Genomic DNA, 12,716 nt, shown 5'->3' with positions numbered 1-12,716 from the left:
TATATTTCCTTTGTATGCATGTGTGATTACTCCTTGTGAATAAGCATAATTTGATATTTGATTTGTAACATGTTGCTATGATATCATGATTATCATCTTGAGTTTTACTTGCACCCAATATCTTTAAGAATGCAACAAAGAAATCATTCTTTTGAAAGGAAAATGTTGAAGAATTTTATAAATCATGGGGCAAGCAAAAGATTAAGAGGAGTGGAGGTTCTGATTGTATGATTGTGTATTGAGGTTGCATATTTGTGAAAACTTGCATGGGAGCTCATAGACAGGAAATAAAGTTTAGAGAAGTATTATGGAATTTCTCAAACATCTATTGATCCAAGAAGCAGTAACAAAAGAAAACAAAAGAAAAAGAAAAACAAAGAACAAGCCCAAGGCTCTGAGCATCAATTACTAGGAAGAAAAAGAAAGAAACAAGAACTCAAAGAGTTATTGTCCTAGTTAAATGCTTGTGGTAGATTTGTATCAAAGAAAGAGGCTTGAGCAAGTAAATCCTAAGGGGTGCTGCAATACCTAATACCTTAGACCAACTGGTTTGGAAGTTTGATTGAAAGCCGCCTTGATACATGACACCTAGAGTCGAGGCCAAATCCCAAAAGAAAGAAAAATGCTAGAAAATAAGTGCTGCTTCAAGGTGACAATCTATAAAGAGACTTCCATAATATTATTTGAATGAAAGTCCTAAGATCTAAGACTTCCAAAATGTGAGGACTAATGAGCACTAGAATCCTTGCATAAGCATACAAACTAGAGTTCACCCCACTGTCACTTATTCACTTCACCCACTAAGGCATCATAAGCAATTCTTCAATACATTCTAATTAAGAGAATTCTTTGTACATAGTTCTTTTCTTGCTTGGGGACAAGCAAGATTTAAGTTTGGTATTGTGATGCCAGGGCATCTTGGCTAGTTTTACTAGCCATTTTTTGTATGCTTTAGGTTGGTTTCATGCATTTTCTTAGGAAATAAGCAAGTATTTAGTTGAAAATATAATCATACCATGATTAAAGCAAACATTGTGAATTTTGAATGATTTCAAGAGAATTATGCATGAGTTGAATGATAAATTGGATGATGCATGATCCCATGATTAAGAGCAAGACTTTGATGCACTTTGTTTAATTGATTTCAGGTAACAAGAAGCAGAGAAGAGCCACGTTAGTGTCTACGTTAGTGCTATTAACATGGCCATTAACATGGAGGAAAAGAGAAGCCCCAATGTTAGTGAAAAAGTTAATGGCATTAACTTTGAAGAAGAAGAGCATGGAACGTTAGTGGTCAAAGTAAGCACCACTAACGTTAGCGAAGGACAAGAAGACCCACGTTAGCTTCCACATTAGTTATATTAACGTGGGAACTAACATGGAAGGAAAGGGAAAGGCCAACGTTAGTGGAAAAAGTGACTGCCACTAACGTTTGTGAAGCAAGAAGACCCACATTAGCTTCCACGTTAGTTACATTAACGTGGGAACTAACGTGGAAGGAAAGGGAGACGCCAAAGTTAGTGAAAAAGGTGAACGCCACTAATGCTAGTGAAGCAAAGGAAGACCCACGTTAATGGCCACGTTAGTTACACTAACGTGGACATTAACGTGGGCAAAAGTCTCACCTGGCAGTTTGACCATGCCTTTTTCAAACAAGAATAACTTGAGCCACAAAACTCTAAATGAGGTGATTCCAAAGGCATTGGAAAGTAGGATTCCAGAGCTTTCCAAGAATATTTGGCACTACATGGTGGACATAAAATTTGAGGAAGAAAACCTGCCCCTAAAGTGCAAAGATGAACATGGTATCAACCTGTAGTAAGGCCAACTGACCTCTTCACCTTCCAAGAAGTGTAACTCAAGCTGTAGAGCTCCAACTGATGCGCTTCCAATAGCGTTGGAAAGTAGACATCCAGAGCGTTTCAAAAATATATAATAGTATGGGGTGGACATTAAGTTTGAGCTCCAAAACCTGGCAACATTAAGACCCTGATCGCTAGCGTTATCGTGACTCACGCTTTCCAGTAACGCTAGCGACTGTGTCAGCAACCTTGTCCACTTCAAAGGAGCATAACTTGAGTTACAGAAGTCCAATTGAGGTGATTTCAGTTGCGTTAGAAAGCTGACATTCAGAGATTTCTAAAGATATATAATATTTTATAGTGGACATGAAATTGGAGTACAAACAAGAGGCATCTTTTAAGCCCCAAAAACACCAAATGGGTAGCAAGTGCAACGTTAGCCACAATAACTTTAGCACTAACGCCACACTTGTAGCGTTAGTGTGGCTAACGGAAGCAATAAAGCCAAGTCACCCTGAACCTCAATTTGATTCACTTCTCTTTCAAGGACCACCCAACCTCAAGGAAGCAAGCCTATAAGTGTCAACCAATCAAGGCCACAAGAAGCATCTAGAATATGAATTTTTCATTTAATTATAATTTGCTTTTAATTTCATTTTGTAATTTAGGAGAGCCTGTATAAAGGCCTTAGTTTGTACATTCAAAGAAGGCTGGAAATTGGGGATTGAAGAGGGGTCTTCGGACTCCCTCCCCTCACACACTTTTCCTTCTCTTTCTTTTCTTTGTACTTTTCATTTATGAATTTTGAAGTTTCAATTTTAGTTTTAATCTTCATCTTCACTTTTCTGAACTTTCTTTCCTTTCTATTTTGGTAGAGCAATGATCAACTAACTCTTTTCATTGGGTTAGAGAGCTCTATTGTGATGGAATGGATCAATTGTAGTTCTTATTCTTCTTCCTCTTTCTTTCTTCTTGATTTTACTAGAAAGCTTTCGATCTTCATCCAATTGGTTAGTTGTCTTGGAAAAGAAACTCTCCATAATTGGATCTCCTCTTAGCCTTGGAAAAGGGATGAGGAGATCATGCTAGAAATGCTTTCTCATGATGGATCAAATTGGGGTTTGGGCAGATATAGTGACATGTAATCCTCCAAATAGTTTGATTTGGAAATACATGTGGTATAATCAGTGACCAAACTTCATCTCTTCCCATGAGCAATTAAATCAAGGAATTGGGCAATTGTTCAAGCTTAGAGAGATTGGATTGCCAAGAAATTGGGATCCAATCACTTAAGATTGCCAAGGAGATCAATGAATGCATTGATTGAGGAAGAGATGAGAATGAACTTGATCCGGAGGATTTCAATATCTCTTGATCCCAATGTTCATTTTATTTTTAGTTCTTACATTTACTTTTCTTGCCATTTTACTTTTCTACACTTTATTGCTTTCTTTACTTTTATGTCATTTACATTTTCTTGTTACTTATCACTCCTTAATGATTCGTCTAACTATGATAATCAATTAACCATTGATTGTTTAATCCGTTAATCCCTGTGGATTCGACCTCACTCTATTGTGAGTTTTTACTTGACGACAAATTCGGTATACTTGCCGAAGGGAAATTTATTGAGAGACAAATTTTCATGCATCAGCCGACTATATATATATATATATATATATATATACAACCTAACAATGGGCCAAAAGTCAAAATACAAATCCTAGTTCTTTATAGTCAACCTCTAAGAGGGACAAAACATGTATTTATACAAAATCGAAGAAATTACACATATAGATAACTAAATACATAATATAAGAATCACAAAATGCATATCTTTGCTTCCAAAGAGTCTTCAGAATGCTCAGTGAAGTGCCTCTCGACCTGCATTTGAAAAATAACAAAATATGTATGGAATGAGAACCGGGGGTTCTCAGTATGGTAAAGGTGCCCGCGTAGTTAATATAAAAGGTCCCGAGAAAACTAGAGGTAATCCTAGAACTTTGATACTCAAATTTAAACTTAAGATCCAACTAAACTAGAAATTAGGTAAAACTCTCTAAGGTGTTCCAATTCTAGTCAATCTTGAACCTAACATTTCACTTTCCATTTCTTCCAACCTTCCGAATCACTGGTAGAACTACCCTCACTGTCACCTCCGCCAGCATGAAGGATCCCTCAGTTGCAAACACAAACAAAATAGACAAGAAAAACACAAGTATAGATAGTAGTTACAACAGATAGGACAAGTAGCAATTAATTACAGTTAAATAATTTGGCAAGACAAAACAAAGCATACTCAAATAAATCATACAAATGCACATAATGTATGTCTGTCCTATGGTTGATGATATCATTTGTCGATTATATAGCCAAACCCAACATGTTCTGGTAGCTAACCTTGGACAGAAACACTCCATTGCGGAGCAAGCTAAGTGGGCCTGAGCCACAACCCCGTTGCTACTACTTGCTTAACCTAGAGTAAGTGGAATAAACCACTACTGCTGCTACTACCCAGGCGGGTGTTTATAAATTCATCCTGGAGCAAGTGGAATAATTCACTACTGCTGCTACTACCAAAACGTCACAATCACTGATCGAGAGCAAGTGGGATGAACCATATCCCTTGCAACTGCCCAAGTATCTCAACTACTAACTCGGAGCAAGTGGGATGAGCCACTACTGCTGCTACTACCCAAGTATCACATTCAAAAATTTATTATCATTTTTATTATCATTTTAATTCTTTTATATTCATTCAAAATTTATAATTAAACTCAGTTTTCATCATTCTTCTTCCTCATCGCATACCCAGAGCAAGTGGACAATGACACTGCCTTTTACCGGATCATATATATCTCAATCAAATTCAATTCCATGGTTAAGTTCATCCTCTACCTCACTCCAATTCCTTTATAGTCAATAACATCATTAATCATATCTCAATTCAGTCACATTTCATTATTACTATCATTATCTTTATCAATTACTTCTTACTCAAGATTACCCACATCTCATTACTTAGTCATCACTTTGCAAATCTTCTTCAATATTTCTTTAACTCATTTAACCTATTCACCCTTGTTCTAAAGCTTAAAAGCTTGTGGTGGACGAAATTGTGATCACTACAACTCTAATAATCCCCGGTAATGAATCCAAAAACTTGGCGTTCAATACCATGGCATAAACACAACTTCGCACAACTAACCAGCAAGTGTACTGGGTCGTCCAAGTAATAAACCTTACGCAAGTAAGGGTCGATCCCACAGAAATTGTTGGTATGAAGCAAGCTATGGTCACCTTGTAAATCTTAGTCTGGCAAACTCAAATGGTCATGAATGATGAATAAAACATAAAGATAAAGATAGAGATACTTATGTAATTCATTGGTGGGAATTTCAGATAAGCGTATGAAGATGCTTGGTCCCTTCCGTCTCTCTGCTTTCCTACTGTCTGCATCCAATCCTTCTGACTCCTTTCCATGGCAAGCTGTATGTAGGGTTTCACTGTTGTCAGTGGCTACCTCCCATCCTCTCAGTGAAAATGTTCAACGCACCCTGTCACGGCACGGCTATTCAGCTGTCGGTTCTCGATCATGTCGGAATAGAATCAAGTGATTCTTTTGCGTCTGTCACTAACGCCCCACAATCGCGAGTTTGAAGCTCGTCACAGTCATTCAATCATTGAATCCTACTCAGAATACCACAGACAAGGTTTAGACCTTCCGGATTCTCTTGAATGCCACCATCAATTCTAGCTTATACCACGAAGATTCTGGTTAAGGAATCCAAGAGATATCCACCCAATCTAAGGTAGAACGGAGGTGGTTGTCAGGCACACGTTCATAGGTGAGAATGATGATGAGTGTCACGGATCATCACATTCATCAAGTTGAAGAACAAGTGATATCTTAGAACAAGAACAAGCGGAATTGAATAGAAGAACAATAGTAATTGCATTAATACTCGAGGTACAGCAGAGCTCCACACCTTAATCTATGGTGTGTAGAAACTCCACCGTTGAAAATACATAAGAACAAGGTCTAGGTATGGCCGAATGGCCAGCCTCCCAAAGAAGGTTCAATCATAAAAACATGATCAAAAGATTAAAGTACAATAGTAAAAGGTCTTATTTATAAAGAACTAGTAGCCTAGGGTTTACAGAGATGAGTAAATGACATAAAAATCCACTTCCGGGCCCACTTGGTGTGTGCTTGGGCTGAGCATTGAAGCATTTTCGTGTAGAGACTTCTCTTGGAGTTAAACGCCAGCTTTTGTGCCAGTTTGGGCGTTTAACTTCCATTCTTGTGCCAGTACCGGCGTTTAACGCCGGGCAGTTTTGAGCTAAATTGGAACGCCAGTTTGGGCCATCAAATCTTGAGCAAAGTATGGGCTATTATATATTGCTGGAAAGCCCAGTATGTTTACTTTCCAACGCCGTTGAGAGCGCGCCAATTGGGCTTCTGTAGTTCCAGAAAATCCACTTCGAGTGCAGGGAGGTCAGAATCCAACAGCATCTGCAGTCCTTTTTAGTCTCTGAATCAGATTTTTGCTCAAGTCCCTCAATTTCAGCCAGAAAATACCTGAAATCACAAAAAAACACACAAACTCATAGTAAAGTCCAGAAAAGTGAATTTTAACTAAAAACTAACTAGAACATACTAAAAACATAGTAAAAACAATGCCAAAAAGCGTATAAATTATCCGCTCATCACAACACCAAACTTAAATTGTTGCTTGTCCTCAAGCAACTGAAAATCAAATAAGATAAAAGAAGAGAATATACAATGAATTCCAAAAACATCTATGAAGATCAGTATTAATTAGATGAGCGGGGCTATTAGCTTTTTGCCTCTGAACAGTTTTGGCATCTCACTCTATCCTTTGAAATTCAGAATGATTGGCTTCTTTAGGAACTCAGAATCCAGATAGTGTTATTGATTCTCCTAGTTGAGTATGATGATTCTTGAACACAGCTACTTATTGAGTCTTGGCCGTGGCCCAAAGCACTCTGTCTTCCAATATTACCACCGGATACATACATGCCACAGACACATAATTGGGTGAACCTTTTCAGATTGTGACTCAGCTTTGCTAGAGTCCCCAATTAGAGGTGTCCAGGGTTCTTAAGCACACTCTTTTTGCCTTGGATCACAACTTTATTTCTTTCTTTTTCTCTCTTTTTTTTCGTTTTTCTCCTTTTTTTTTCTTCTTTTTTTATTTTTTTCGTTTTCTTTTCTTCTTTTTCTCCTTTTTTTGTATTCACTGCTTTTTCTTGCTTCAAGAATCATTTTTATGATTTTTCAGATCCTCAGTAACATGTCTCCTTTTTCATCATTCTTTCAAGAGCCAACATTCATGAACAACAAATTGAAAAGACATATGCACTGTTTAAGCATACATTCAGAAAACAAAAATATTGCCACCACATCAAAATAATTAATCTATTATAAAATTCAAAATTCATGCAATTCTTCTCTTTTTCAATTAAGAACATTTTTCATTTAAGAGAGGTGATGGATTCATAGGACATTCATAACTTTAAGGCATAGACACTAAGACACTAATGATCACAAGACACAAACATAGATAAACATAAGCATAAAATTTGAAAAATAGGAAAATAAAGAACAAGGAAATTAAAGAACAGGTCCAATAGTTTTGTGGAGGAAAGTGCATCCCTTGAGGCATCTCAGGGATTTGATGATGAGAGGGGTCCCTTGTTTGCTCCATCCTCTTCTTAGTGATGGGCTTGTCCTCATCAATAGGGATGTCTCCCTCTATGTCAACTCCAACTGAATAACAGAGGTGACAAATGAGATGAGGAAAGGCTAACCTTGCCAAGGTAGAGGACTTGTCTGCCACCTTATAAAGTTCTTGGGATATCACCTCATGAACTTCTATTTCTTCTCCAATCATGATGCTATGAATCATGATAGCCCGGTCTATAGTAACTTCGGACCGGTTGCTAGTGGGAATGATTGAGCGTTGGATAAACTCCAACCATCCCCTAGCCACAGGCTTGAGGTCAAGCCTTCTCAGTTGAACCGGATTTCCTCTTGAATCTCTCTTCCATTGGGCACCCTCTTCACAAATGACTGTGAGGACTTGGTCCAACCTTTGATCAAAGTTGACCCTTCTAGTGTAAGGGTGTTCATCTCCTTGCATCATGGGCAAGTTGAATGCCAACCTTACATTTTTCGGACTAAAATCCAAGTATTTCCCCCGAACCATAGTAAGCCAATTCTTTGGGTCCGGGTTCACACTTTGATCATGGTTCTTGGTGATCCATGCATTGGCATAGAATTCATGAACCATTAAGATTCCGACTTGTTAAATGGGGTTGGTAAGAACTTCCCAACCTCTTCTTCGGATCTCATGTCGGATCTCCGGATATTCACTCTTTTTGAGTTTGAAAGGGACCTCGGGGATCACCTTCTTCAAGGCCACAACTTCATAGAGGTGGTCTTGATGCACCCTTGAGATGAATCTCTCCATCTCTCATGACTCGGAGGTGGAAGCTTTTGCCTTCCCTTTCCTCTTTCTAGAGGTTTCTCCGGCCTTGGATGCCATAAATGGTTATGGAAAAACAAAAAGCAATGCTTTTACCACACCAAACTTAAAAGGTTGCTCGTCCTCGAGCAAAAGAAGAGAGAAGAGAGTAGAAGAAGAAGAAATGAAGGAGATGGAGATGGCTTTGTGGTTCGGCCAAAGGGGGAGAAGTAGTGTTTAGGGTGTGTGAAAATGAAGGAGTGAAGATGGGTTTATATAAGAGTGGAGAGAGGGGTAGGGTTCGGTTATGGGAGGGTGGGTTTGGGAGGGAAAGTTTTGAATTTGAATGGTGAGGTATGTGGGGTGTTATGAAGGATGGATGTGAGTGGTGAAGAGAAAGATGGGATTCGATAGGTGAGGGGTTTTTGGGGAAGAGGTGTTGAGGTGATTGGTGAATGGGTGAAGAAGAAGAGAGAGAGTGGTGGGGTAGGTGGGGATCCTGTGGGGTCCACAGATCCTGAGGTGTCAAGGAAAAGTCATCCCTGCACCAAGTGGCGAGCAAAATTGCTCCCTGTGCCAATTCTGGCGTTAAACGCCGGGCTGGTGCCCATTTCTGGCATTTAACGCCAGCTTCTTGCCCTTTCCTGGTGTTTAACGCCAGTTTGGTGCTCTTTTTTGGCGTTAAACGCCTAGAATGGTGCCAGACTGGGCGTTAAACGCCCATCTGCTAGCCTTACTGGCGTTTAAACGCCAGCAAGATCTTCCTCCAGGGTGTGCTGTTTTTCTTTCTGTTTTTCATTCTATTTTTGCTTTTTCAATTGATTTTGTGACTTCTCATGATCATCAACCTACAGAAAACATAAAATAACAAAGGAATATAACATTGGGTTGCCTCCCAACAAGCGCTTCTTTAATGTCAGTAGCTTGACAGAGGGCTCTCATGGAGCCTCACAGATGCTCAGAGCAATGTTAGAACCTCCCAACACCAAACTTGGAGTTTGAATGTGGGGGTTCAACACCAAACTTAGAGTTTGATTGTGGCCTCCCAACACCAAACTTAGAGTTTGACTGTGGGGGCTCTGTTTGACTCTGTTTTGAGAGGAGCTCTTCATGCTTCCTCTCCATGGTGACAGAGGGATATCTTTGAGTCTTAAACACAAAGGACTCTTCATTCACTTGAATGATCAATTCTCCTCTATCAACATCAATCACAGCCTTTGCTGTGGCTAGGAAGGGTCTGCCAAGGATGATGGATTCATCCATGCACTTCCCAGTCTCTAGGACTATGAAATCAGCAGGGATGTAATGGTCTTCAACTTTTACCAGAACATCCTCTACAAGTCCATAAGCTTGTTTTCTTGAATTGTCTGCCATCTCTAGTGAGATTTTTGCAGCTTGCACCTCAAAGATCCCTAGCTTCTCCATTACAGAGAGAGGCATGAGGTTTACACTTGACCCTAGGTCACACAAGGCCTTCTTGAAGGTCATGGTGCCTATGGTACAAGGTATTGAAAACTTCCCAGGATCCTGTCTCTTTTGAGGCAGTTTCTGCCTAGACAAGTCATCCAATTCTTTGGTGAGCAAAGGGGGTTCATCCTCCCAAGTCTCATTACCAAATAACCTGTTATTTAGCTTCATGATTGCTCCAAGGTATTTAGCAACTTGCTCTTCAGTGACATACTCATCCTCTTCAGAGGAAGAATACTCATCAGAGCTCATGAATGGCAGAAGTAAATCCAATGGAATCTCTATGGTCTCAGTGGGAGCCTCAGATTCCCATGGTTCCTTATTAGGGAACTCATTGGAGGCCAGTGGACGTCCATTGAGGTCTTCCTCAGTGGCGTTCACTACCTCTCCCTCCTCTCCAAATTCGGCCATGTTGATGGCCTTGCACTCTCCTTTTGGATTTTCTTCTGTATTGCTTGGAAGAGTACTAGGAGGGAGTTCAGTAATTTTCTTGCTCAGCTGACCCACTTATGCCTCCAAGTTTCTAATGGAGGACCTTGTTTCAATCATGAAACTTTGAGTGGTTTTGATTAGATCAGAGACCATGGTTGTGTTCTGCTTAGAACTCTCTGTCTGTTGCTGAGAAGATGATGGAAAAGGCTTGCTATTGCTAAACCTATTTCTTCCACCATTATTGTTGTTGAAACCTTGTTGAGGTCTCTGTTGATCCTTCCATGAGAGATTTGGATGATTTCTCCATGAAGGATTATAGGTGTTTCCATAGGGTTCTCCTATGTAATTCACCTCTTCCATTGAAGGGTTCTCAGGATCATAAGCTTCTTCTTCAGATGAAGCTTCCTTAGTACTGCCTGGTGCATTTTGCATTCCAGACAGACTTTGAGAAATCAAATTGACTTGCTGAGTCAATATCTTGTTCTGAGCCAATATGGCATTCAGAGTATCAATCTCAAGAACTCATTTCTTCTGATTAGTCCCATTGTTCACAGGATTCCTTTCAGAAGTGTACATGAATTGGTTATTTGCAACCATTTCAATTAGTTCTTGAGCTTCTGTAGGCGTCTTCTTCAGATGAAGAGATCCTCCAGCAGAGCTATCCAAAGACATCTTGGACAGTTCAGACAGACCATCATAGAAAATACCTATGATGCTTCATTCAGAAAGCATATCAGAGGGACACTTTCTGATTAATTGTTTGTATCTTTCCCAAGCTTCATAGAGGGATTCTCCTTCCTTCTGTCTGAAGGTTTGGACTTCCACTCTAAGCTTACTCAATTTTTGAGGTGGAAAGAACTTTGCCAAGAAGGCATTGACTAGCTTTTCCCAAGAGTTCAGGCTTTCTTTAGGTTGTGAGTCCAACCATACCCTAGCTCTGTCTCTTACAACAAAAGGGAATAGTATAAGTCTGTAGACCTCAGGGTCAACCCCATTGGTCTTGACAGTGTCACAGATTTGCAAGAATTCAGCTAAAAACTGATGAGGATCTTCCAATGGAAGTCCATGAAACTTGCAATTCTGTTGCATTAGAGAAACTAATTGAGGCTTAAGCTCAAAGTTGTTTGCTCCAATGGCAGGGATAGAGATGCTTCTCCCATAGAAGTCGGGAGTAGGTGCAGTAAAGTCACCCAGCACCTTCCTTGCATTGTTAGCATTGTTGTTGTTTTCGGCTGCCATGGGTTCTTCTTCTTTGAAGATTTCTGTTAGGTCCTCTACAGAGAATTGTGCCTTAGCTTCTCTTAGCTTTCGCTTCAAGGTCCTTTCAGGTTCAGGATCAGCCTCAAGAAGAATGCTTTTGTCTTTGCTCCTGCTCATATGCAAGAGAAGAAAACAAGAAAATATGGAATCCTCTATGTCACAGTATAGAGATTCCTTGAAGTGTCAGAGGAAAAGAAAAATGGAAGGAAGAGGTAGAAAATTCGAACTTATCAAGAAAGATGGAGTTCGAATTGTGCATTAAGGAATAGTGTTAGTCCATAAATAGAAAGATGTGAGAAGAGGGGAAGTAATTTTCGAAAATTAAGTAAAATAATTTAAAAAACATTTTGAAAAACACTAATTGATTTTCGAAAACCAAGAATAGAAAAGAAATCAAGTGATTTTTGAAAAAGATTTTGAAATTAGGAATAAAAAAGATTTGATTTGAAAAATATTTTGAAAAAGATGTGGTTAAGAAGATATGATTGGTTTTAAAAAGGTGTGATTGAGAAGATATGATTTGAAAAACAATTTAAAAAGATTTGATTTTGAAAAATTTTGAAAACCTGAAAAAATTTTGAATTAAAAACAGAATCTTCCCTCTTGTGCCATCCTGGCGTTAAACGCCCAGAATGGTGCACATTCTGGCGTTTAACGCCCAAACCACTACCCTTTTGGGCGTTAAACGCCCAACCAGGCACCTTGGCTGGCGTTTAAACGCCAGTTTGCCTTCCTCACTGGGCATTTTGAACGCCCAGCTTTTTCTGTGTAATTCCTCTGCAGTATGTTCTGAATCTTCAATTCTTTGTATTATTGACTTGAAAAGACACAAATTAAAAATATTTTTGGATTTTTAATAATAAGGAATAATCAAAATGCAACTAAAATCAAATAACAATGCATGCAAGACACCAAACTTAGCAGTTTGTATACTACTGACACTAACAAAATGAGAATACACATGCGAAACACAAAACACTCAAGTCAAGAGAATTTAAAGATCAGAGCAATGAAATCATCAAGAACATCTTGAAGATCACTTAAGACACATGAATGAATGCAAGAAGAACAAAAACATGCAATTGACACCAAACTTAAAATGAAACACTAGACTCAAACAAGAAATATTTTTGGATTTTATGATTTTGTAATTTTTTTGATTTTTTTTTCAAAAATTAAGTGGAGAAGAAAATAAAGATATCAAAATTCTTAATGAGAATTCCAGGAATCATGCAATGTTAGTCTAAGACTCCGGTCTAGGAAT

The 12,716-nt window shown here is 38.9% G+C and overlaps 1 non-coding gene across 1 annotated transcript; it reads left to right on the top strand.

Moving 5' to 3' along the window:
• Nucleotides 1–10,918: 10,918 nt before the first annotated feature.
• On the top strand, nt 10,919–11,026 carry LOC112713323 (small nucleolar RNA R71). The gene has a single exon (XR_003158297.1). It is a non-coding gene; the product is annotated as a small nucleolar RNA R71 (small nucleolar RNA).
• Nucleotides 11,027–12,716: the final 1,690 nt, after the last annotated feature.

The sequence above is a fragment of the Arachis hypogaea genome, chromosome 9, assembly GCF_003086295.3.
Source record: "Arachis hypogaea cultivar Tifrunner chromosome 9, arahy.Tifrunner.gnm2.J5K5, whole genome shotgun sequence".
Lineage (NCBI taxonomy): Eukaryota > Viridiplantae > Streptophyta > Magnoliopsida > Fabales > Fabaceae > Arachis > Arachis hypogaea.
The sequence above is the reverse complement of the archived record's forward strand: the minus strand, read 5'-3'. Positions and strand labels throughout refer to the sequence as shown.